At 32.3% G+C, this 25,582-nt stretch overlaps 1 non-coding gene and 2 pseudogenes across 1 annotated transcript; 2 read left to right on the forward strand and 1 right to left on the reverse strand.

Moving 5' to 3' along the window:
- The first annotated feature begins 1,154 nt into the window (after positions 1–1,154).
- LOC143388089 (alpha-1,3-mannosyl-glycoprotein 4-beta-N-acetylglucosaminyltransferase C-like) lies at positions 1,155–20,313 on the forward strand (annotated as a pseudogene).
- Trnaa-ugc (transfer RNA alanine (anticodon UGC)) lies at positions 5,115–5,188 on the reverse strand. Its single transcript has one exon. It is a non-coding gene; the product is annotated as a tRNA-Ala (tRNA).
- On the forward strand, positions 14,830–16,583 carry LOC143390234 (COP9 signalosome complex subunit 2 pseudogene; annotated as a pseudogene).
- Positions 20,314–25,582: the final 5,269 nt, after the last annotated feature.

Raw genomic sequence — 25,582 nt, forward strand, 5'->3', positions numbered from 1 at the left:
TTATGGGATTTTATACAGTAACTTGGTAATACCATCTATCTATCTATATATATATATCATGTGTGTAATGTAATAGACAGATGGTACCAGAAGCAGAGCCTGCAAAGATTCAGCTACAAGCCACAGAAGCTGGGGGAGCCATACAATTGTAAAGACAATTGTAAACAGAAAATTTCCAAATTTTGTTATAAAATTTAGCCTTGAGTCAGACAATACCATAATAAACTCTTCTCATTGCTCACATTATATTTTACCCAATTTGTTTGTCTAAGAGCTGTAACAAATTAAGATTACTTCCTCTATATGAGGGTAAAAGCTTTGTACCAATTTTTGTGGAGGAGAACTAAGACCTTCTTTGCCCAGATAGGTTATCTTTGGGAGGATATGACTATATCTGGATTAAATATTTATTTAATTTTCAATTATCTTTATTTTTCTTTCTCAGCCTCATACAATTGCTTTCAAGGGTCCTTGAGTCTCTCAGAGGCACAATGGGAATAGAAATTCTAAAGTTCAAGTGATTAAGGCCTGAAATAAGAAGAAAAAAGTTCTGGCAGGACAGAGGAATGGAGGAAAAAGAGGTTTGAAGAGAAAAGTATCAAATAATTCAAGGAACTGAAGGTAAATTAAAGGAGTTAAAATGAGGAAGAAGTAGAAGAGGCAGTAAGAAGGAGGAGAGCTTAGAGGATCCAGTTTGGGGAGACTTTCTGTTCCCCAAGAACAGCTGAAGTTCCCCTTTATCCTCAGAAAAATCATTTCGAGAAGAAAGGAGTGAACAGAGTCGGTGGAGTATGTAGTCAGCAGGGGTTTGAGAAAGGGGTTTTAGTTGACTGAGAAGTTACCACAGGAGAAAGAAGATCAAATAGAGAGAACAGAGAGACCCCATAGAGAGATGGGCAATTTTCTAGGCTGGGAAATGAGGAAGCAACTTGCCACTTCAAAGAAAAGAGCCAGGAAGACAAACTTCCAACCCAGCAGGTACTTTTCAAACTAATGGACTCCAACCCAACTTCTTATAACTGAGAACCCCAGCAGTATAACAACCTGTTTTGTCTGTGGCTCTAACATAGCTCATATAGAATACTCTGAATCTTAAGAATCAAAATCTGTTCTTTACTGTTCCTTAACAGACAGTCATCGGAAGAAGAACTGGCTCAGAAGTTGAAACCATCAATGGATCCCCCATCAATCAGCCAGGAGTAAAGGTAAAGGATCTAAAGTTTGTACTTGGGGTCCTGTGTGAGAAGTCCAGGGATCCAATGACAGATCCTATTTAAGTCACAGCACCAAAATTGTTTAAGAAAACAGTATTTATGATAGTTGCCATGAATTTCAATATGTTAGGGTACACTATTCAAGGGCTTGGGATTTTGCGGTCCAGGAGAAAAACTCTGAACATAACTCCTGGTACTTCCATTTCTCCATTTAACCTTTCTAAACTTCCCTTCAGCTCCTTTAAATCATTTGATATTAATTTGTTCAAGCCCCTCACTGCCCCATTCCTCTATTCTGCCAGAACCTTTTCCTTTCTACTCTAGCCCCTCTGTCACTTGGACTTTAGAATTTCAACTTCCATTGTGGCTTCTGAGAGAGTCTGAACATAACAAGGGAAAGTATGAATTTATCACCAAGGATCAGGATCAGGATTGAATCAATGGATGGAAGATGACTAAAAAGGCAATTGATAAAGGAACCTAACAAATTCTGAAGACAGGCTGGAATGATCAGATAATGCCTGGAGGCTGATGGTGGATGATGAACTTAATTAAATAGTGATTACCATCAGATATGGAGGCAGGGATGGGGGCATTTTGGATAAACTGACTAGACAAGATTCTTGCTAAACTTACCCCTGGCAGACATGACAAAGAATGAAGCTAGTAGGGATAGAGACATCTGACTAAAGTTGGCTAAAAAGAAAACCTTTAACACAAAGAGATAGCAGCACTCTAAAAAAATAATGAAAATGCATCAGTATAACAATATCTTAGATTAACAGTTGAGTGAACAATATATGTTTAAGAAAAAAAATAAAATATTTTCACTTATAATATCATTTAGCAGGGAAAAATTCATCTCACTGTTCTGTGAAAAGAATCTAACTTCCCTATTTTGCTAAAAGATATGGAACAGTATTCATTCATCTTTTATGCACCAAAATTTGCTTGATAAGATTGTTAGCACACAATGCTGCAGCAGGTATGTAAACAAAAAGGACTGGAGGGAAGTAGATGATATAAAAATGAACTTACTGTATCCAAACCTAATAATGAAACGTATAGCAATTATGAGTCAGATAAGGTTGTCTTCTCTTCAACAAAATTAAGAGCCATCAAATTCTTATTGTGTTGAGTATAATAAGTGTAAGAAGAATCCAGGGAAATGGTAAACAAGAACCGACTGGAAAATTTCAATAATGTTTGTGTTAGCTATCTTTAAATTCTTACTAATATTTCTAATAAAGTTTTCACTATCATTTTCTATTTGAATAAATTATTCATAAAATGACCTAAAATATCATAAAATAAAAATGCTTTGTTAGATCCATAGAGAAGGAATTATTTATTCCTCTTCTATTATCTGTAAGATTTTGTGTAATATTTGTATCATTGTTTTTCCTTAAAAATATATGGGAGAATTTACTCATGAAACCTTATGGACATGGAGTTTTGGAGGTGTTTTTTTACTACAATTACAATTTATTGAATAGATATAGGATTATTATATTTCTTCAATGAACTCTGATGATATCTGTATTTCAAGGATATTACCTATGCTACCATTTTTATTTTTCAAAATACTCCTGTATTGTTTGATATCTGTAGAATTTTTGATGATAATTGTTTTATTCCTGATATTAGTAATTGATTCCTCTAGTTTTATTGTCTCTTGTCTTAGTCTTTGACTTTAAATTTTATCTTCTTTTCTGCTTACCTTTGGCCTAATTTCCTTTTTCGAAAGCTTACATTGGGATTAGTTTGCACTTGTTTTTCACATTTCTTGAGAAATGAGAAATTCTGGTAAGCCAGAAAAGTTACCTTAGACATTTCTTCTTCTCTATGAAAGCATTTAATGTTATAAATTTCTCTTCAAGCCTTTTGCTGCCTGCCTTGCATACATTTTATGTTATGTGTTTCAATTTTATTTGATTCAATATATTTTTCTAATATCTTCTTTGAAATATTCTTGGACATGTGGGATGTTCAATAGTGTGTTGTTTACTTTTCAAGAACTTGGAATTTGTCTGCATCTTTCTAATAAACTTCTCTTGGTTGTCAGTGAACATATTTTGTATACAATTTCAACGCCATGTCTTTATGGCCCAAACTGTTCTGTCTTGACTGATGTTCTCCATGCATCTGAAAAGAATTTGTATTCTGCTCTTGCTGGGTAGAATGTTCTATGAAGGTCAATTTGATCAATTTATTTGACAGTGTTGTAGGTATCATCTATAGTTACTGATATTCTATTTACTAATATTCAGTCAGTTACTGAGGGTTAAATACTGAAATCTCTCAATCAAATTTGAGTGTATTTCTCCTTTCACTTAACAATTTTTGCTTCATTTATTCTGAAACTCATGTTTGGTTCTTGCACGTTTAGGATAGTTATGGTCTTTTTGACAATTGATGCCTTCATCTATTATTAAATGTTTACTGTTGATGTTATTAATATCTCACTCCGGCTTTGTTTGATTAATGCTTGCATACTTTATCTTTTTCTTTTCCTCTATTATTAACTTACCTGGCATCTTTATACTTAAAGCAAATTTGCCATAGACAGCCATATAAAGTTATCTATTATTGCCTAAGAAACTACTTTAAAACTTGAGTGGCTGAAAACATTTATTGTCTCATTGGTTTTGTGGATCAGGAATTTTGGAGCTCTTTGATGGGATTTTTTTTCCTCTCTCTCTCTTTGCTTAATTTTGTCTTATTTCCACCACTGTATCTTCAATAATTCATCTTTACACCCGCTCTTCCTTATTTGTACTTAATACTAGCAAGTATATTGGCTTTTTAGATATTATGTGTTTTTCATTTAATAAGCTCAAGTTTTTAATATCCTTCATTTCTCAATTCTTGCCAACAACCCACACTGATGAGATAAACTGGATTTAAAAGAGCTGGCTCTGACATTAAGCTAAGAAAGCAGCGAAAAAGCACAGGGCACAGAAGTAATTTTTATACCTAGGGAGGGACAGCTCAGTGACTTTAAGGGTCAGCTTTCACACAGGAAAGAGCTCTGGAAAAGAGAGCCTGCACCCAGAATCTCTTTATTTTTATATGGGAACTCACAAAGGAGTTTAGATAGAATGTTCTTCACCAAATAAGGCAGGGGATAAAGTTTCAAGGGTGAAGTCCTGCTTCCTAATGTCTTGTGGTCAGCAGATTGATTGACATCTTGGCAAGTCACACCCATCTCAGGTGCTGTGTGGGATCACAGGCAGAGCTAAAGAGAAGGCACACTTGCATCACACAGCCCAGCCATCGCCAGGCCTGTCCCCTCACATGGCTACTATGTGCATAGTTCACACACACAGCCCATGGATGGCTCATGATTCTACAATTTTTGTTTTACTACATCTTACTCCTAGGGGATTAAGGACATGATAATGATAATAGTTTTAATACTATCTTCTTTTAATTTTAATTCTACCATTTAATTTTAATTCTGTCATTTGTTGATTTTTTTTAATGGTTTTATTGTAGCTATGGATTATATATATTGTCCTTTACATACCTGGTAATTTACAACCCCTGGGTGAATTCTAAATATTTTGAATTTATATTCTTAAGTTCCAATGATTTTATATAGTGTAAAGAGTGCTGTAATTTTTGTTTGTTTGTTTGTTTTTTATTTTTGTACTGAGGATTGAACCCAGAGGAGTTTTACCACTAAGCTACATGCCCAGTTCATTTTTATTTTTTCATTTTTTAAATTTTGAGACAGGGACCTGTTTGGTTGCTGACCTCAAACTTAGGATCCTCCTACCTCAGCCTTCTCAGTCACTGGAGTTACAGGTGTGCACCACCAGGCTGGCAACAGTACTATACTTTCTAGTGACATGGACTGAGTCTTACTGGATCATCTGATGCTAGCTTTTTTTCCCTCTGTGGTGCTGGGGATTGAACCCAGGACCTTGTGCATGCAAGGCAAGCACTCTACCAACTGAGCTACATCCCCAGCCCTGATGTTAGCTTTTAAGCATATGTTAGAATAGTCCTGAAACAACTAATTCCGCCCCAATATTAGAATGATAAGCATCTGGACTATTCTTAATGTCCCTCTATTCCTCAGATCTGTGCAGCTAGTGAACTTGGCTGATAGGTTAACCATATTATTGCCAACCCTTTTTAGGCTTCAAGAACTTCTGAGGCCTGCTGCTTTTTCATGGTTCTGTCTCTAGCCTTATGTAATTTCACCACACACATGACAGTGTTGAGGATAAAGAGGCCTGCTGCAGAATTCTGCCTCTTTTATTTAAGTTCCTCCCACTAAATATTCTGCCCTTCACATTCTAAATACCATTCTCTCCCTAAACTCATCTCTGTCTCAAGTCAGCAGGATCTCTGGCTTCTGTTTGGATTACTCTCCCTAACCTACCTTTTGGAAACTGCCTCCTTGCACTACACTAGAGAAATCAAGCAGCTTGCTTATGTGTTTGCTTTCCTTTCTTTCAGGTATAATGCCCTGTGTTGATCATTGGTCAATATTTGAAAATATCCACCATCATTAGGGATAAACATTGTTCTCTTAGAAATGCAGGGTAGAACATTAATATTTTTAATTTCCAATTTTGAAGGTCAGAAGACGGGCAGATATTACCTTCACTGTGGCAAATTCAGTTTCCTATTTTTCATTTCTCTTTTTAGCATTATCACCATTTCATCATGAATTTATATTTATCAGTATTTTACTATCAATCATAGTCATATTTTTAATCATCATTGTTCCCAAATTTTCTCAATGGAAGTGTCTTCACATTTGTTTTCTATGTCCTCAAGATACATTCCACCTCCCCTAAGAGCATCCTTGCTTTGTGGCACAACTAAAAGATGACCTAAAGGAAGGGTTTAGATATGCTTATTAGCTTCCTTGATTTTTTTTTTACTATGATGTAATCCAGTGTGGTTTGTTTAATGTGTGATACATATTTTGGTCTGTCTTCTGATGTTTTTCTTGCTTTTTGGGCTTCTAATCCCATTCTGCTTGTCCTGGGTGTTAATATTTTTGCTTTTATATGAATTGAAGCTCATGCTACTGTCTTCTAGTTATCCTGAGAGTGTGACTATGGAAGGTTTAGATGTGCTTTATGTTGCTGTAAGCTGATTTTGGAGTATAGGGCTATTAAGTGGCTGCCATGATTCTCTAAGCACTTTAGGAATTTTTCTTTGTAATCTAGAATTACATCTTTGAGATTTGTTGTTGTTTTGTTGTATTTTGCATTCTGGGGGACAAAAATGAAGACTCTCCCCACAAAGCATCATTTTTAATACTTCTGAGACTGGAATATCATCTATCACTCAATTACTCATATTTTTTGTGTGCTTGTGTATATATCTGTACACATCTCTCTCCCCCCTTGTCTTTCTCTCTCACTTTTCTTCTCTCTCTCTCTCTCTCTCTCTCTCTCTCTCTCTCTCTCCCCACATACACACACACACACACACACACACACACACACACACACACACAACGTAAAAGAAGTAACCCTTGAGAAAAATACAAATGAAGGAAAGGAATGGTTAATACATATAACATTTCCTTTTCAGAATTCCATTCTTCATGTTCGTTAAGCCTTTATTCCAATTCCTAATATTTTTTACTTTATAAGAAATTCATAAATTCTTTCTTGATCAGTTCATCAAAGAGATGTTATTTGCCTGTTGTCTTCTAGGTTTAGATCTAAGGATCTAGGATCTGGCCTCTTTTTTTTCCTGAAGTCCTTCTTATACATAAGTACTTCATCTTAAAAATGAACCCAGATAGACTACATAGCCACATAGCACCATTTACAGATTATCTTTCTGTTGATTTTAGACAAAATACAATTCTGCTGACATGACAGGATCATTCCATGTTGTATACATGCATTGTATTATAATATTGTACACCATCAAAAATACAAATATTGTATGTTGCTTAAATGTACTTCCACTAGTCTGTAGATCCTTCCAGATGTGTTTGTTCTTTTAAAATCCACAGTCAATAATCTAATGAATAATTTTTATAGTCTATCACAAAATTTAGGAATGAAATGCAAAAAAAATATTAGCTTTCCAATAGTTTTGTAATCTCATTTTGCTTTTGTAAAGTCCATGAATTATTCCAAATAGTCAACCTGCCAGTTAGATCAAACAAAGCAAGGTAGATATCCTATTCCAGGATTTATAATTATTTAAGGAGAAACTTTTGAAAAACACAAAAATTTTAACTCAGAAGTTCTCAATACGTATATGGACCTGTCCCTAACTTGTGGTTCTCTTTGTTCAGATTCCCACTGAGAATTTTTAGTGCCTCTTACTCTGAGACCCATATTTATGATTTCTTCCATTTTCATTACAATGTAAGTTAGGAGTTAGATTTTACCTTAATTCTATACCTCATTGATAACAATTGACATGTTTTTCTCTCTTTTATTTTTTGTTTTGTTTCTCATTGAAGGGCCTGTTTTATCTAACATTATTACTGCCAAAATTCATTTTTCAATCAATAATTTTAAGATTTTTTTTCATTTTGAATTATTCTACATAAATATAAATCAGTGCACTGACCTTAAGGTATCTGTGTCACAATATATAATCCATATAATGGTATATGTCAGCACTATGCATAAAACTTTAAATGAAACTTTAGTTCAAATATGTGAAGAGTGAGACTCTGTAAAGACTTTATTTCATACAGATATGAAATAAATAAATATACATGTGTATGTATTTTTATATATATTATATATATATATATATATATATATATATATATATATATATGCAATATTTATATCCAAAAGTAAATGTTAGTAATCTGTGCCTCTTTTCTATAGGAGAGAATGTTTAAATTTTATCAGATGAAACAGACTTTTCAAATACTGGATAAAATGAGATGCTTGCGAAAACGTTCTACAGTGTCATTCTTGGGAGTTCTTGTCATTTTCCTCCTATTTATGAATTTGTACATTGAAGATAGCTATGTTCTGGTAAGTTATAGAGGTTGATTATTTTTTGTTCGAAATAAAGCATATGTCAAGCTAAATTGGCATAATTGTAAGCTAAATTGAATCCTCTGCTGGACAGGTAGACTTAGCTTAAGCAAAATTATAATATATATATTTACTACCTAGAGATTTTTTTTCTATAAATCATAATTTTTCAATATTATACTTGTTTTAACTTATGTTGCATTAATCTATTTAATACTGTATATATTGTGTTTCAAATGTCTATCTAATTACAAAGGAATTATTTATCATTATTATGCTGAGTTAATAAGGACTATAATTTGAAATATATAAAATAAAGTTTGCTTCACAAGTATTATTCCTTACTTTCTCTACTTTTCTTATTGAAATTTTATTGTCTAGATAAAAATAGTATCTAATTGTGCTATTTTGTTTGTGTAATATTTTGTTATAATATTTTTGTTACTTTTGGATTTTGAATAGCTCTAAATGGCCACCATTATATATATAAAGATCTCAAGTGATGAACGTATTATGTGGAAATTATTCAGTGGTTAAAAATATATAATAAAAGTCAGTATATAAGAATATACCAATTTGTTTTATGCAAAATATATAAAATAGAGAGTTTATTCTGGCTAATAGTGAGAAATTAGTTTGTATTTTTCTTATTTTACTTATGGTTATAAATGTCACATAATTTCATATCTTTTGATAATAATATGAACATTGTTGTTTATTCAATTTTTTTCAACTAAGCCTAAGATATCTGCCCTAATTTTTATTTTGTTATTACTATTTGCATATTTCAGAAAATCAAGTCCTTTGCACTCACAGGGACTAAATAGTATTGTAGCAAGAAAGATTATAACAATAATCATAAAAAGCATTCCCAATAAAATGTCTTATTGTATTGAGCATGATTCATTAATTATGTACTCTTTGCCAGATAGTATACTATATCTTATGAATCCACCATAAAATCTTAGTACAGATTCTTTTAGTAGGTTCTCTGTAAAACATCTCATTTCCTTTAACTCTGTATTTTTTATAATGAAATTCTGCCAGAATCCTAGCTCTTGACATTTGGCCAGATTTTTTTGTCATCAAGCAAAGATCCTGATTTTTTAGACTCTTCATTCAACTATCCATGATCAATTGACAATATAGTGGAAATCACCAGAGATTGAAAAAATTTGACTAGACATCATTTATACAAGCATAGAAAATTGAATAAACTTTCTAGTTATGTGAATTTGGGAATTTTTTTAACCTGACTCAAGTTTATGAGAATATAATAAAGTTCATGTGATCTAGCTATATTTTCTTGATAGAATTTAAGATGATAAATTAACTAAAGAGTCTCCTAATAATGATTCAGTTTTTTAATGAAAATTAATTGCATTTTTGCCTACTGTTAAAAGTATATCAAATTTTATAAATCAAGAACATGCTATTGATTGGAGTTTACTATATTTAATGACTTTTTATGTTTATAAGAGAATTTCAAGTGCATTTCTTATCTTTCATTTTGACATCTCCATAAGACCAGTAATATGGAACATATACCACTTTTTGTAACAGAATCTCTATAAACTCATAATTTCATGTAAGAAATAATAATATAATATTTATCAATAATAAAAATCAAATGCTATTGCCCTGTTTTGTGAATTTTTACAGTCTACTGTAAACATTGATTCTAGCCTGCCAATGTGAAAAATAAGATTTATGGAAATAACTCTTCTACTAGAGTACTTTTTCAATGCAATTTCTTTGACTATATTGAGTATGTATTTAGTTATATTTACAAATTAATCCATGTGCAAAGAAGAGATATATTTCTCAGATTTGAAAATGATTATCAAAAACAAAACAGAAAGATAATTTTTAAATATTTATGTTAAGTCAGAAACAATGAACAATGAATTAATTGTGATCTTTAAATATCAGCACCCCTCCTTATTATAAATTCAATGATAACATTTTTGTTATTTAATTTTTTTAGTTTATCATATGATTTCTAAGTAAATTTCATTTTGAGCTCGCTTAATAAATATTTGAAACATCCAATCACTAATATTAAATTTCATTTAAGATAGTCTTCTGAAAATGTATAATATCTATGGAAATCTGACTACTTTCAAAATTATACTGTGGTTCTTTTTTAATACTTCTTTCTTTTGACTTTTTCATCTGAGTTTCATTTTTAAAATGCTAGCCTTGACCTCATGATTCTGTAATTATACCATTTCCTAACCATAAATTTTAGGAGATCTTTTTATTATTATTATTATTATTATTATGGTCTCCTTTTATTGCTGGAAAATAATTCTTGCAATTCAGAGGAATCAAATGAAGAGTTAGAAGTAGTAAGGTTGCTGGAGTTACTCAGCACATTATACTCTGCTCTTTTTGCTAGAAAATCCAGCTGTGGACTGAAATCGTAGGAATATTAACAGTTTAGTATATTAGCTTATGTATTAGAGACATATGACTTTCAGTGGGAAAGGAAGCTGAGCTCAGTGGAAGAGACAAGTAGAAGCTAAGTAGAAGAGAAGCTGCATGCCCAATCAACTTAGCCTCTTGGCTGTGAGCATCTTCAAAGTAGCCACTAGGGTATATATTTAGTCTGTAGCTAGTCCATTGAATTTCATAACCATCCAGAAAATGATTGTCATAAAACTTTGTCTTATTACTGAGAAACACACTATAGCATAGTAACTACAGAAAGAAGGTATCCAGGGACAGCCTGGCTGTTCAGTTAGATGCCTCTGGAAGCAACCAACAAGGCTGACTCAGGTGAAAGGTGCATTATTTATTTATGCTGAAAAGTGTAAAGAAGGTTGTACTTGAGAATTTAATTAAGTACTTTCATATCAGTTCCATTGCATTTTATATTCTGTTATGTCCTTCAATCAAAATGAATGTATTCCATCTTATCAGAGAAAAGGCTGAGATTTTTACACTTTCAGGACAGAATTCTTAAAGAGATATTAAATCCTGCAGTTTCTTTAGAATGTAACATCTCATAAGAACAAAATGATGATGTGAATTCGGTACTGTGACTACTGTGATTTTTATAGAAATTTCTTCTACACTCTATTGATTATATACACTGTTACATTGCTATTAAAGCAGTTCATACTAAACTGAGTCCATAGATACTTCTTGGCCACTTTTAATTTTGTTTATTTTCGTCTAAGGATTTTCATAGGTTTGCTTATGGATATGTGAAAATATTTATGTGTAAATAACTTAAAATGATCATAGATCAATGGATGTTGAATTGATATATTTAGCACGTAAGGTTTAATTTCAGGTATTTTGGAAGTCTAAAGCTTTTGTAGATGGCAAATCCATTATAAATCTTTTAAAGATCAAGTGTTTTCTTTATCCAAATTATCAAGGCAATATAAGATATAAAAATGCAGTATTAAAGGCCAAATGTAGATTCACAACATAATTGGATATGCAGAGAATATATTTAGAATTAATATTGATTTAATAAGGTCCATATAAAAAGACCTTTTAACTCTCTAGTCATACTTTATTCTCTTTAATTTTTATTCCAAGAAAAGTCCAGTCTGGCCAGACTTAAAATGTGAGCTAATCATCTTTTTCACATTTCAGTTTGAGACAAAGTATTGAATGTTCTCATCAAGGTAAAACTTGTATTTGAATCTTGTCCAATCTTTTAGAACAGAGGTTTAATTAAAGTTTTATTGACCACAGACAGGTAATATCAAGACTGAAGTTATTTAATGCATCGACTTTCTCTGCTTGATGACTTACACATAATTGGCCTTACATCCTGTACTGAATATTAGAAATAGACCCATAAAATGACACACCTTACCATAAAAAATTCTCCTTAATTAGGTTGCCCCAAAACATATATTAATAAACCATATACCCAAGCCAAACAAGTCATTGTTTTGCTAATAATGTTTAATCAATAAAGACTGATCAACTATGAGTTAAATAATCAATATTTGCCATTGAACTCATACCAAAGAAATGGAGGCAATTAATGGATAACAAGACATATTTTAAACTGAAAGTCAATATTTTCATACACTTTCATAAGACTTTCTGAAGATTTAATAAAATTTAGTCCACTATCATGTGTAAAAATGATCTTAAATATTGAAAAAGTATACTTACAGAATACCACACACACACAAAAAAACAAACACATGTGCCCTCCCATACACACAAGCAAAACTATCATAAGACTAGTATAAGGTTTGAACACAAATTCTTGACTTGGTAAAAATGTGTTCTTATTGAGGTTACTTAAAGACAATTGAAAAAATTTAAAAAAATTAAAACACACTACTATATCATGAGGACTTCAGTGGGCTGTTCTCAACATCTTTTAATTACAGCGGCCATATAAGTAACTTATTAAAACTACTTACTTAATAAATTATGCAAAATCCATTGGTTGTGTCTATGTTTGCATCTTCCTAATTATTCCTAAAGTTTTACAATCATAGGCATTATATGTGGTCTTTAATTTGAGATTGTTTAAGAAAGAATATTTTACAGGATGATATAGGAGACAAGAAAAAGTCGATTTATTATGGCTCAAATATGGAAACTCTGTGGTAACTGGCCTCAGATGAAACTAAAATAGATTACCATTGAATTTTTAGATTGGGGATTATTATAAAAATTTTGAATTCTAACATAAAGGTACTTGGAATTTTCTTTCCTTTTTAAAAAATATTTTTTAGTTGTAGATGGATACAATATCTTTATTTTTATTTTTTAATTCTTATGTGGTACTGGGGACTGAACCCAGGGCCTCACACATGCAAGGCAAGTGCTCTACCACTGAGCTCCAACCCCAACCCGGCACTGGGAATTTTCATGTAGATACTTGCTTATCAAGAGAATACCATTATTTTTGTGTACACTATAGAGAAGCAAATGAACTGTAATATAAAGAATGGAATAGAGGAGAGAGAAACTGAAACAAAGGCTGTAGTAGGAAATCAGTAGAGTGATGGTGGTCTTCAGCCTCTGAGTCCAGTGATTGAGATTTATCTAATGTTCTATGTTGTTGATAGTACCCATATCTTCATGGTGTAAGAAGAAAATTTAATACATGACCCTCTGTATTATTTATTTTTCTTGCCTCTTCCTTGACATTTAGGAGAGTGACAACCAGCTCATAAGGGAAACATCCACACATCAACTAAACTCAGAGCGCTATGTTCATACTTTCAAGGATTTATCTAATTTCTCAGGGGCCATAAATGTCACCTATCGCTACCTAGCTGCCACACCTTTACAAAGAAAATGTAAGTATCCTTAGACTTTTAAATTAAAGGATACATGAAATACTTTGTGAAAAATAATGTCTCATTTGTATAGCAATAGATGTTTGAGATTTATTAATTCAATATATATTTTGATAAGAACTTCAGTGTATCACAACTTGCAATTTTGTCACTGACCAAATTCCACTAATAATGAAAAAATTGTGTCTAATTTTAATGTGAACTTTTTGGCAGTCTGATACAGGATGGTATATGACACAAGGAAAAGATGACTTACTTTAAATTTTTAAAGTTAACTTTAAAACTTAACTATTTCTGTGTTGTTCTATTTTCAAATTCTCATAGTTTAGTTTTATGACTTGCCACCAGTTTGAATTGCCTTTTAAACCACGAACTGAGTAGCTAAAAAAAAAAAAAAAATTGTTATTTCATGGTTCTGGAGGCTGGAAGTTGAAATCAGTTTACTGGAAGACCCACAGTCCCTCTGCCCACTCTAAGGAAAAATCTACCAACCTACATGGCTTATCAACCTACATGAACCTACCAGCTGAGGTTCATGTGTATAAAAACAAAGAAATTTTTGAGGACGATCAATATGAGGATGATCACCTGGGGAGGCGGACAAATTATAGCCATCTAAAATAAGTGTTCACTTAAAGTGGCATGAGAAGGGTGTGGGATATTAATGATGAAAAAGAACGAAGGAGGAGGTTATAGCCCCCATTGATGGTTATTGTTACATTGGTTGACAATAACAACACAACATTTCGATTGTTAATTAGTCACTGATGTTATACATTCCATATAAGAAAGAAAAGGGCTCCAGCATGGGGGAGGGGAGGGTAAAGGAGGCCGAGTAGGGGGTCCCAAGCCTTTACGCTACTAGTCCAAACGCCTTCTTGGTTTACACCGACGCCCCGGCCCCGGCGTCCGGTTCTCGGTTCTCGATGCCTCCTACCTCCTCCACCGTGCGAGCCGCCTCGGGGACAGCGCAGCGGTCTAGGCCCTACCTTTCCGCTTTGGGGCCCAGCATTCCGAGCCCTTCTTCACACTGACCTGAGCAGGTGCGAAAAACCCGGAGAAGATCTGAAAACTGGCGGGGGCGATACTGGCCCAGCCCCGAACGCGAAACGCTGCTTGCTACCTTCCTGGAAACAGCTTAAATACTTTTGTCCGGGGTCAGTTTTGGTCAAAAGTAGGGGTACAGTGAAGAATTCAGAGCAAGGATAGCTGAAAAAAAAAAGTTGAACTACTTTTTCAGTTCTTGAAAGAGAAAGCTGGAGTAGGGGAATACTCTGAAGATAGTAACTCTGAGCCAAATGTGGATTTGGAAAATCAATACTATAATTCCAAAGCGTTAAAAGAAGATGACCCCAAAGCAGCATTAAGCAGCTTCCAAAAGGTTTTGGAACTTGAAGGTGAAAAGGGAGAGTGGGGATTTAAAGCACTGAAACAAATGATTAAGATTAACTTCAAGTTGACAAACTTTCCAGAAATGATGAATAGATATAAACAACTATTGACCTATATTCGGAGTGCAGTCACAAGAAATTATTTTGAAAAATCCATTAATTCTATTCTTGATTATATATCCACTTCTAAACAGATGGATTTACTGCAGGAATTCTATGAAACAACACTGGAAGCTTTGAAAGATGCTAAGAATGATAGACTGTGGTTTAAAACAAACACAAAGCTTGGGAAATTATATTTAGAACGAGAGGAATATGGAAAGCTTCAAAAGATTTTACGTCAGTTACATCAGTCATGCCAGACTGATGATGGAGAAGATGACCTGAAAAAAGGTACACACTTATTAGAAATTTATGCTTTGGAAATTCAAATGTACACAGCACAGAAAAATAACAAAAAACTTAAAGCACTCTATGAACAGTCACTTCACATCAAGTCTGCCATCCCTCATCCACTGATCATGGGAGTTATCAGAGAATGTGGTGGTAAAATGCACTTGAGAGAAGGTGAATTTGAAAAGGCACACACTGATTTTTTTGAAGCCTTCAAGAATTATGATGAATCGGGAAGTCCCAGACGAACTACTTGCTTAAAATATTTGGTCTTAGCAAACATGCTAATGAAATCGGGTATAAATCCATTTGACTCACAGGAGGCCAAGCCTTACAAAAATGATCCAGAAATTCTAGCAATGACGAATTTAGTAAGTGCCTATCAGAATAATGACATCACTGAATTTGAAAAGATTCTGAAAACAAATCACAGCAACATCATGGATGATCCTTTCATAAGAGAACATATTGAAGAGCTTTTACGAAACATCAGAACACAAGTGCTCATAAAATTAATTAAGCCTTACTCAAGAATACATATTCCTTTTATTTCTAAGGAGTTAAACATAGATGTAGCTGATGTGGAAAGCTTGCTGGTGCAGTGCATATTGGATAACACTATTCATGGCCGAATTGATCAAGTCAACCAACTTCTTGAACTGGATCATCAGAAGAGGGGTGGAGCACGATATACTGCACTAGATAAATGGACCAACCAACTAAATTCTCTCAACCAGGCTGTAGTCAGTAAACTGGCTTAACAGAGAACAAGCTTTTACAGACGTACTTAAGGCAACAGTGCAGAGATGTAATCCTTAAAAGAACTGGGAATGGCAAAACTACTGTCGGTTGATGTGTCCTGAAAATTATTGGAGTTATGGCAGAAGTGCTTTTTTGATCAACTGGTTTGTGTTTTGCTGCTGCATTTATCCCAAGAAAAACAGCTTTAATCTCCAGAAGAAAACCAAAATACCATGGGATTTATGCTGTATTGACATCTTGCCCTAAACATACAACATCATAGTAATTTGTCATGGGCAACATGACCAGAGAGAAGATTTTTGTCATGATTTTAAATACACTGACACGCTACTGTTGGTTAAATTTAAACATGTTTTACCTGCAGAAATTCTCTCACAAATAACCTGCAATAACTTGAAATGCATACCCTTTTGAACACTTCCTTTTCTCATGTATAAATGAAAATGTTTGCTGCATTTTGCAAAATGTCAATTCTCCAAAAATGTGTCCGTATATTTCTGTACCTGCAGTGTAGTAAAGGTTTAGATAAAACCCCATAATTATAGTGGCATACTGTCACTTAGGTTTCAAGCAGCAAAATAAACAGTGCAGCTCAGAAATTATTAAAAAAAAAAAAAGAAAGAAAAGGTTTTCACTGTGGCTATTTATTGTTTTTATGGAGTCAAAAGTTTGCCACTCTGGGTCTGAACGACCTGATTATCATCTCTTGCATCATGTTTCCCAGTGCTAATGAATTCTGTGTGTGACATTTTGAATTATTTCTCAAATCCTTCTTAGGTTCTTCCATCTTGTGGTGGCTGCTGGCATTATATTACTTGTGGCAATGATAATTCCTGCCTCCATTATCATTGACCTCCTTCCTTTATTCTCTCTGTATCCTCTCCTCTTCTTATAATGATACGATTTACTGAATTCAGGGCATACCCCTAAATGTGAGATTTATTTCATCTTAAGATTTATAACTAATAATTTCTGCACATATCTTTTTCCCAATAAGGTCACATTCTCAGGTTTTATGTAGACATGAATTCTTAGAGTAAACTTTTCATCCCTCTGTAACATGAGAAAAAATATTTGAAATTAAGAAATTGTATACTATATTTCATAGATTCCAAGACATCATCATTTATAAAAAGTACCTTATCTGATGGTGTCCCATTAATGTATCTGATTAATGGACCCTGTAAACATAAGCATTATCAATTACATATATATATATATATATATATATATATATATATATATATATATACATACATACATATATATGTATATATATTTAGTTAGTTAGTTAGTTGTAGTCAGACACAATACCTTTATTTTATTTATTTACTTTTATGTGGTGTTGAAGATCAAACCCAGCACTTTGCACATGCTCAGTGAGCACTCTACTGCTGAGCCACAACTCTAGCCCCAGCATTATCAATTTTAATTATAAGACACCATCAACTTACTATTTAAATGTTTTGGTATGAAAAAATACAAATTTAAAATCAATGAAACACAGAGACATCATGACATTTTAAGAGATTATATGGAGACCACAAAAAGTTTTGTTTCCCTTTTAAGAACTTTTTTATGCAAGGGAGTTTGAGATAATCAACTTGAAGAAATTGGTAAGTTAATTTAGGTTTAATTTAGATCTCTTTTCTTTTCAATTCTCCAGTTCAAATGTCTAGTCTTCTTCGGCTTTCATTTAACTGCCCAAGACTGCCATGATTCTTTTATCCCCAGGTGTCACACCACCTCTGTCTAAGCTTTACCAACTCCCCTTTTCCGGTTTAATTTACTAATGACTGTTTGCACAAATACCACCTGCTTTGTACTAAAAAGGCAATATAACAGAGCATAAGAGAGGGGCAGTTGAATCCTGACATCACAACACTTACTAAGTGTAAGTACAGTTTGAATGAGCTGCCTCATCACACAGGTCCTGCTTTCCTTTATGTAAAGCAGAATGATGGCAATAACTATCCTGTCCCAAAAGACTGCTGTAAACACTGAAGATGCATAATGAAGTTAAAAGTGCATAGACTCTTGCCTCTGATGTACAAAAGCTTTCATAAGTGTTGGCTAGTATTGGATCTTAATGAAATGTGGTGACTTAAAGTTTAATAATGGTATCGTGTGACATATATGTGTTTCAGTAGAAGCCAGAGTTTTAAGCCCACGTAATTACACAAAGTGTGTAAGTCTCAACTTATATAATAGACTAATATGAAAGGTCTAACCTAGAAGAGTTTTTTTTTTAAATATTATACAAATTATATCATGTAGGTGTCTATGTGAAATCAATAATTTTGGTGCATATTAACATTTCCTCATTTTCTAAATGGTAGTTCAAAAATTTTATTCACTGAGTTATGTGAGAATGAATTCTTTAAAAAGTGAAAATGTTTCAATAGAAAGACATGTAACACTTCTTAGTGGTGAACTGTCTTTTCTTGGAGTTTTTTTTTTTTTTAATCCCTAAAAATATCCTGTCTCTACTTCTAGATTTTAAATGTCTGAATAACTTTATTTAATCAAAATTTTTATAATTTGTGTCTCAAATTTAAGAAAACAATAATGTTCACGTCCTGGAACCACGTGCCATACAGTTGAACGTTGATAAGTTTTTCAAATATATCAACGATATTGCCTATTTTCTAATTAACCTTCTATGTAAATTTCAAAATAACATTGTGAAGTTTACTTATGAATTCTTCTAGTGTAGGAAAATGATCAAAGTGAAAATATGTGACATGCCCTGTGAAAAATTTAAAGACAATTAAAATAATGTGTTGCTCTTATTTTTCTTTTCTACTTGAGACTACTTTATGAGTCTCAATTGTGAATTCTCTTTCCTTTTTGTAGATTTTTGAAAATATAATTTGTATATTAGGTAAACATTTCTCTCTTCTCTAATGGGCATATATGAGAACAGTAAGCTTTAGAACACTTTAAACCTTTCTTCTGAATTTCATAAACAAGTGATCAAAACTGTAGGGCCCATATATCATTATTCTTAAGATGCATTTATTTTCAGTGGAAAATTTCAAAGAAATACTATAGGCAAATATTTTCTCCTTTTTTTTCTGTTATTCAGAACCCTTTTCACATTGTCTTCCTTCTGAATTCTTTTGTTTAGGGTATCTTACCATTGGACTTTCATCAGGGAAACGAAAAAAAGGCAACTATTTACTTGAGACAATCAAGTCAATTTTTGAGCAATCCAGCTATGAAGAGGTGAAGGAAATTTCAGTAGTAGTTCATCTGGCGGACTTTAATTCATCCTGGCGTGATGTCATGGTCCAGGATATTACACAAAAGTTTGCCCATCATATCATTGCAGGAAGATTAATGGTTATACATGCTCCTGAAGAATATTACCCAATCTTGGATGGTCTTAAAAGAAATTACAATGATCCAGAAGATAGAGTCAAATTTTGTTCCAAGCAAAATGTAGATTATGCTTTTTTGCTTAATTTTTTGTGCCAATACTTCATATTATTATGTAATGCTTGAAGATGATGTCCGATGTTCCAAAAATTTCTTAACTGCCATCAAGAAAGTCATTGCATCCTTAGAAGGAACTTACTGGGTAACTCTTGAGTTCTCTAAGCTTGGCTACATTGGTAAACTTTATCATTCTCATGATCTCCCATGTTTGGCACATTTTTTATTAATGTTTTATCAAGAAATGCCTTGTGATTGGCTGTTGACTCATTTTAGAGGTTTGTTGGCTCAGAAAAATGTGATCCGGTTTAAACCATCTCTCTTTCAGCACATGGGTTATTATTCCTCATATAAAGGAACTGAGAATAAGCTGAAGGATGATGATTTTGAATAGGACTCATTTGACATTCCTGATAACCCCCCTGCAAGTCTGTACACCAACATGAATGTGTTTGAAAATTATGAAGCAAGCAAAGCTTACAGTATTGTTGATGAGTACTTTTGGGGAAAACCAACTTCAACAGGAGATATCTTTCTTATTGTTTTTGAAAATCCAACTATAATCAAAAAAATTAAAGTGAATACTGGGACAGAAGATTGGCAAAATGACATTTTGCATCATGGAGTCCTTGATGTTGGGGAAAAAGTTATACTTACCAAACAAATAAAACGTTGTGATTCTTACTTAAGACTAGGGGAATTCAAAAATGGAAACTTTGAAATGTCAGATGTGAATCAAAAAATTCCATTTGATATACACTGTATGAGGATATGTGTTACCAAAACACAAAAGGAGTGGCTGATTATTAGAAGCATTAGCATTTGGACTTCTTAGCCAATTAAATCAGTATGTTCACTTGCTGAAATAGTTCTTTCTGTTTCTTTTTTTGCTAATTTCCTCTTTTGTTACTTTTATCTTTTGGGAGGAAAGCAATGGATGTGTATGTTAAAATAAATGTCCATCAGTTCTGATTTACACATTGTCAATACAATTTTACTCTACACATTTGTGTTTATTTTTACTTTTGAAGTTAAATATCATCCCATGGTAGACTCTACTTTCATTTATACTTTTAGATGTTCTTAGTTTCACAATTGCAATTGTCTAACGAGTCATATGAAAGATATAAAATAAGAACTTTTGTTTGTTGGATGATAATTCTTGAAAAATAGTTGCCAACTATATGTACTTATTCAAGAAGTGATTATTTCTTGTATCAGATAGATTTTTATTAAGTATCTCTATGAATATGCAGTTGGCTATAATTATAATCTGTTTTATTTTTCTTATGAATTTAGGTTTTCATTTACTTCTGTGCATCTTCAGTGAATACGTTCACATAGAAGGGGTGTCTTTACAACATTATTTTTTATTTGTAAGTAGGGCTATGGGAAAAAAAAAACTTTAAAATATCTTTCCCCTAATTATTTATATGAAAGGGAACCTTTATCATTGTTTAAACATTTAATTGAACATTTATTATAAATAAATTTTCTGTGGGATAAAGTCTTTTTCTAGTTTCCCTTTTATAAAAAATTTTAAAAAGAACAGTTAAACCCAATATTTTCAGATAACATTGGGCCCCTGCATTTAATAGAAAAAAAAGAGAGAAAGAAGGCCAATAGTTCATTCAAAAAGATATTTTCAGTATATACAGAAAATATTTGAAATTGATTTTATATGTTTTGTATTAAAATTTGTGTGACTGAAATTATTGTAATGTATCATATAATTTTTGGGGAGTTTAAATGGTTATCTTATAAGGATAAAAGTGAGAACCACAGAAATTAGCTGATATTTCTATACTCAGTTAGCTATTTCTTAACAAAGCCAGAATGAGAGATCTGCTCTTCTGATAATCAGACAATGCTCTGTCTCTTGTATGGAGATTGTTTCTCACAAGTTATGCTTTCTCTTCTCTGCTATGTAGTTCTCAGATAATAAGCTATGCCTTCTGGAAACAGCTGGTTTAATTGTTCAATAAAGCATACTATTATGCTGTGGAATAATCTTGAAGGGTCCTAATGGATGATTTTGTGGTATTTGCACTCAAATAGTAAACAAATGTCTCAATTTTTACTAGTAGGGACTGGACAGTTGTGTCTGCCATTTCCTTCAAACAACTTACGACACCCACATCCTAGTATATCCTGAAAACCTAATGTTCTCAGAATATCCTGAGCTTGTCTCATCCTTCGTATTTCTAGATAAACAATAAAGATGAAAGATTCATTATGAAGAGAAATACAGGGTACTTCACATGTGTTTGTGGAAAAATTCAAATCCAGTTTGTATAGCCTATATATGTGTGTATACATGTGTACATATGAAAACTAGACTTCTGATAGTAAGAAGAAATGGGAAAATCTTTCTGTTCTTCCATCTATCCTGAAATACAGTCCTTGGATTTACTGGTATGATATATTTCAAAAAAGATTAGAATTTTTAATTTTTTTTTTCATTCTATCCAAATCAATTAAATTAGAAACTCATTTGAAAAATTAAGAAATTTTGTTCCTTTCTTCACATCTTAGCTGTGTGTATTTTCTTTGTACCAAGTTACTATAATGTTAGGTAGAGAAATCATTATCCTTTAAGAAGACAGTAAATATTAATATGTTATGGCACATCTGAATCTGAAACTCATAGGAAAATACTAGCACAACTATTTAAACTTATCTTTACCTTGATTTGGAGATTACTTGCCAGACACTTAAGATTCTCTTTTCCTGATTTTTTTTTCATTCTCTTTTGTTGACTCACTAACCGTATACTATTTTACATGTTTCTCAGAATTTTCAAATAACACTTTTTCCTGAACTTCAGTGATAAATTTGCACAACTGTGTTACATAAACTATGAAACCCTAGACAGACTTCATGAAATGAACTCTAACTTTCACATAATCTTTTGAGAGTTTGTTTCCAAACACCAGCTATTGGCATATATCAAGTTTTGGAAAATACTTCAGGAAGGACTTCTGAGGGTTGTAGGGAAGTCAGATGTTTACCAGAGAATTATAAAAGCAAATGTGAGCCAAAGAAGTCACATTGCATCCTAAGATACTTTCATTACTAAAACTGAAATTGGATAACTTGTCCCATCACCTGAAGCTGTCTATATTTTCTTTGAAAATTGATGTGTGTGAAATAACCTGAAGAAAAGACTGAGGTTGACAAGAATCACTTCTTCATTAAAGATATCCACCCTCTTTCAACAGGAAAAATTTTGAAAAATGTTTATTTTTGACATTTCTGACAAAACATTATTTACATGATCCAATGTTGCATTTCCTATTTTTAAAAACTCTGAATAAGACTGTAGGCACTTTGTCTCAGAGGCTTAGAGTCCAAAATACAATTATTAGGTTTAGACCTAATAATCTGTTATAACATATTATGTGATCTCTCTCTTTACAGTTTTTATATATATATATACACATATACATACATACATATACATACAAAATATATACATAGATGTTTTATATACGTAAATGTATAAGTGTATATTATATTTGCATTTATGTACTTTATTTTCTTTATTACAAAATATCAATTGAAAAGAATTGGGATGAGATCTAAATAGCTGAGTCATGAAAATAAGATACCGGCAGATTTCAAGCACAAAAAAAATACATATACATTAAATAATATCTCAGATTATAGAAGATAAGCTGATGATCCAAAAGCTTATGTACACTTAAAATTCTCCTGAAGGGAAACTTTCCAACATTTATGTACATTAGAGTAAAACATTTGGTAAATAGCACAGTAGTAAGATTTGAAAAATATGCATTTTTAGAAAAATATACATTTTAACAGCAGTAACCAGTGTGAATATAAAACCATACACTAAAATTGTTAATATAAACACTTCTACATTGTTGTTAAAAATCATAGTCTTGGGTAACTTATAAAGTAGATATTTTTCATGTATAAAAATGTAGTTCAGAAACCAATGTGTCATCTACATGCATTTATGTCATATGGCTGCACTTATGAAACATGAACACTCAATTCCTTATGGGCCAAAATTCTTTGAGATTTTTCTGGTTTGTCATAGAAAAATTGTACCATATAATAATGGTGTATAAATGAAGCAACATTTGCAAATTATTGTATATGCTGTGGGAGGGAGAGCACTGTTTTATATACCCATGGCATACTTCATTCAATATTTTCCAGTTCCCTTTAGAATATGGCACCAGGATTAATACTGAAAATACTATATTCAATTACCTCTAACCAATGAGACAGTGTAATTCTTTCTGTCACCTTCCCAATACATCCATTAATATGATAAAATATTGTTTTTTAGCACCATACTTGGTAATGGCCCACAGTCAAACTTTATGGTATTTATTACATCATTTACTGATTAAAAATTATTTACCACTCAGAACATGTTCATTTTGACATTGAAGTTTTTAAGACAATATTAATTTAAAGAGAATTTTGTCATATTTCTTTTAACCCATGATTCCACACTTTCCAGATCTGGATTTCATCATCCAGTGTCTTATCAGAGCTTCCCAACTTTGTGATTTCCCAAATTTGATCTGCATTGCCTTTGGTCTTCATAAGAGATACAGCTGACCATTCCTACAGGCCTGAGCTTAAAAGCCAGTTCTGCAATTACTAGCTTCCAGGTATGAAGAGGAAGGCTATTTCACCTCTTTGAAACTCAGTTCCTACTTCTGTAAAATAGGAAAAAATTAACCTTATAAGATTTTAAAAGATAGCAATTTTACCTTGTGGCTCTGTGTGGTGCTCGAAATTAGATACCATAAATTGAGCACAAACAATAAGCATATATTTCCCTTTTATCTGTGTGATGTGTATGTAAAAGGATATGGCTCTGAAAAACAACCAGAGATTATTGAACACCATCCTAAATCAATAGATATCCTACTCATATCATTCTGATCTATTACTTTAGAAATGATAAAAATATCACATGTATCAGTAGTTTTCCATTTAAATATTAATGATCACTTTTGATGAAAATCTAAATACATTTAGTTCAAAAACTAAAGTGTTCTCTAATTGCTGAAATTTTGCTCAGAATCATTAAGTTCACAGAGATGCAGTTTTCAGAACTATTTCACTTTTTAAGGAAAGTGTAACTTCTTGTTTTTTGGCATCTTTTTTAATAATTGCAAAAGTTATCACTGTAGTAACTAATAAATTTCCTGGGCAATGATGTTCAAACTTGAAAACAGGCAGCTTATCTCTTGATCTGCCTTGGGTTTCAATATTTAGCTCCCACTTCAAATTTTTTCTTTGCCAACTTTGGGATTATTCTCATCAGGAGGGAAAAGGCTGTAAAAAAACACACTTTAATAAGATTTTGTTTTTGCTTTTGTTTGCTTTTAACATTTTTTATCTACTCTAAACAAAAAAAAATCTATTATCTTTGTTTATATACACTGAAATCATTGTTCTCCTCTGTATGTACATATATGTGCAATATGTGCATTTGGGCATATATTTCCATTTATGCATATATTTGTAAACTTTATATATGCATTTATGTGTATATATGCAAATATATATGTATATACACACACACACATACATACATGCGCACACACACTCAGAAAATAAGAGAGAAGTGCATTCTTAGAATTATTATCAGCACCCACCCCTTAGTTTATTCTTGGCTTTAATTTTTCTATCACACTCTTGGTTTAGATCCTCATTCTGAACTCATTTTTGGTTATGCGTCCTCATGTATTTCACACGTGATATCTTTTGAAAATCAACCACTACAAACTTTTGTGCAACATTTTAGTTTCTTTATTTCACTTTTAAATATATTCATTTTCTGCCATACTTAATATACATAATTACTTATATATTATTATTCCACATTATTTACTTACTTTATCAATAAGCAAAAATAATATTTCAAAAAGCTAAAAGAATTGTCTTGTGTCCTTTATTATTGTCAAACCTTTAAAAACTCATTATCATTTTTTATTAGAGAATCCCTTCTTACTCAGAAGAGGATTTATCTTTCAGAATTTCAAGTTTATTTTTATTTTATGTGTATTCCTTAAAATCAAAGGTCAAAACATGAGTTATAAGGCATTCTCTTT

The sequence above is a fragment of the Callospermophilus lateralis genome, unplaced genomic scaffold (genome assembly GCF_048772815.1).
Source record: "Callospermophilus lateralis isolate mCalLat2 unplaced genomic scaffold, mCalLat2.hap1 Scaffold_52, whole genome shotgun sequence".
In the NCBI taxonomy this organism is placed as follows: Eukaryota; Metazoa; Chordata; class Mammalia; order Rodentia; family Sciuridae; genus Callospermophilus; species Callospermophilus lateralis.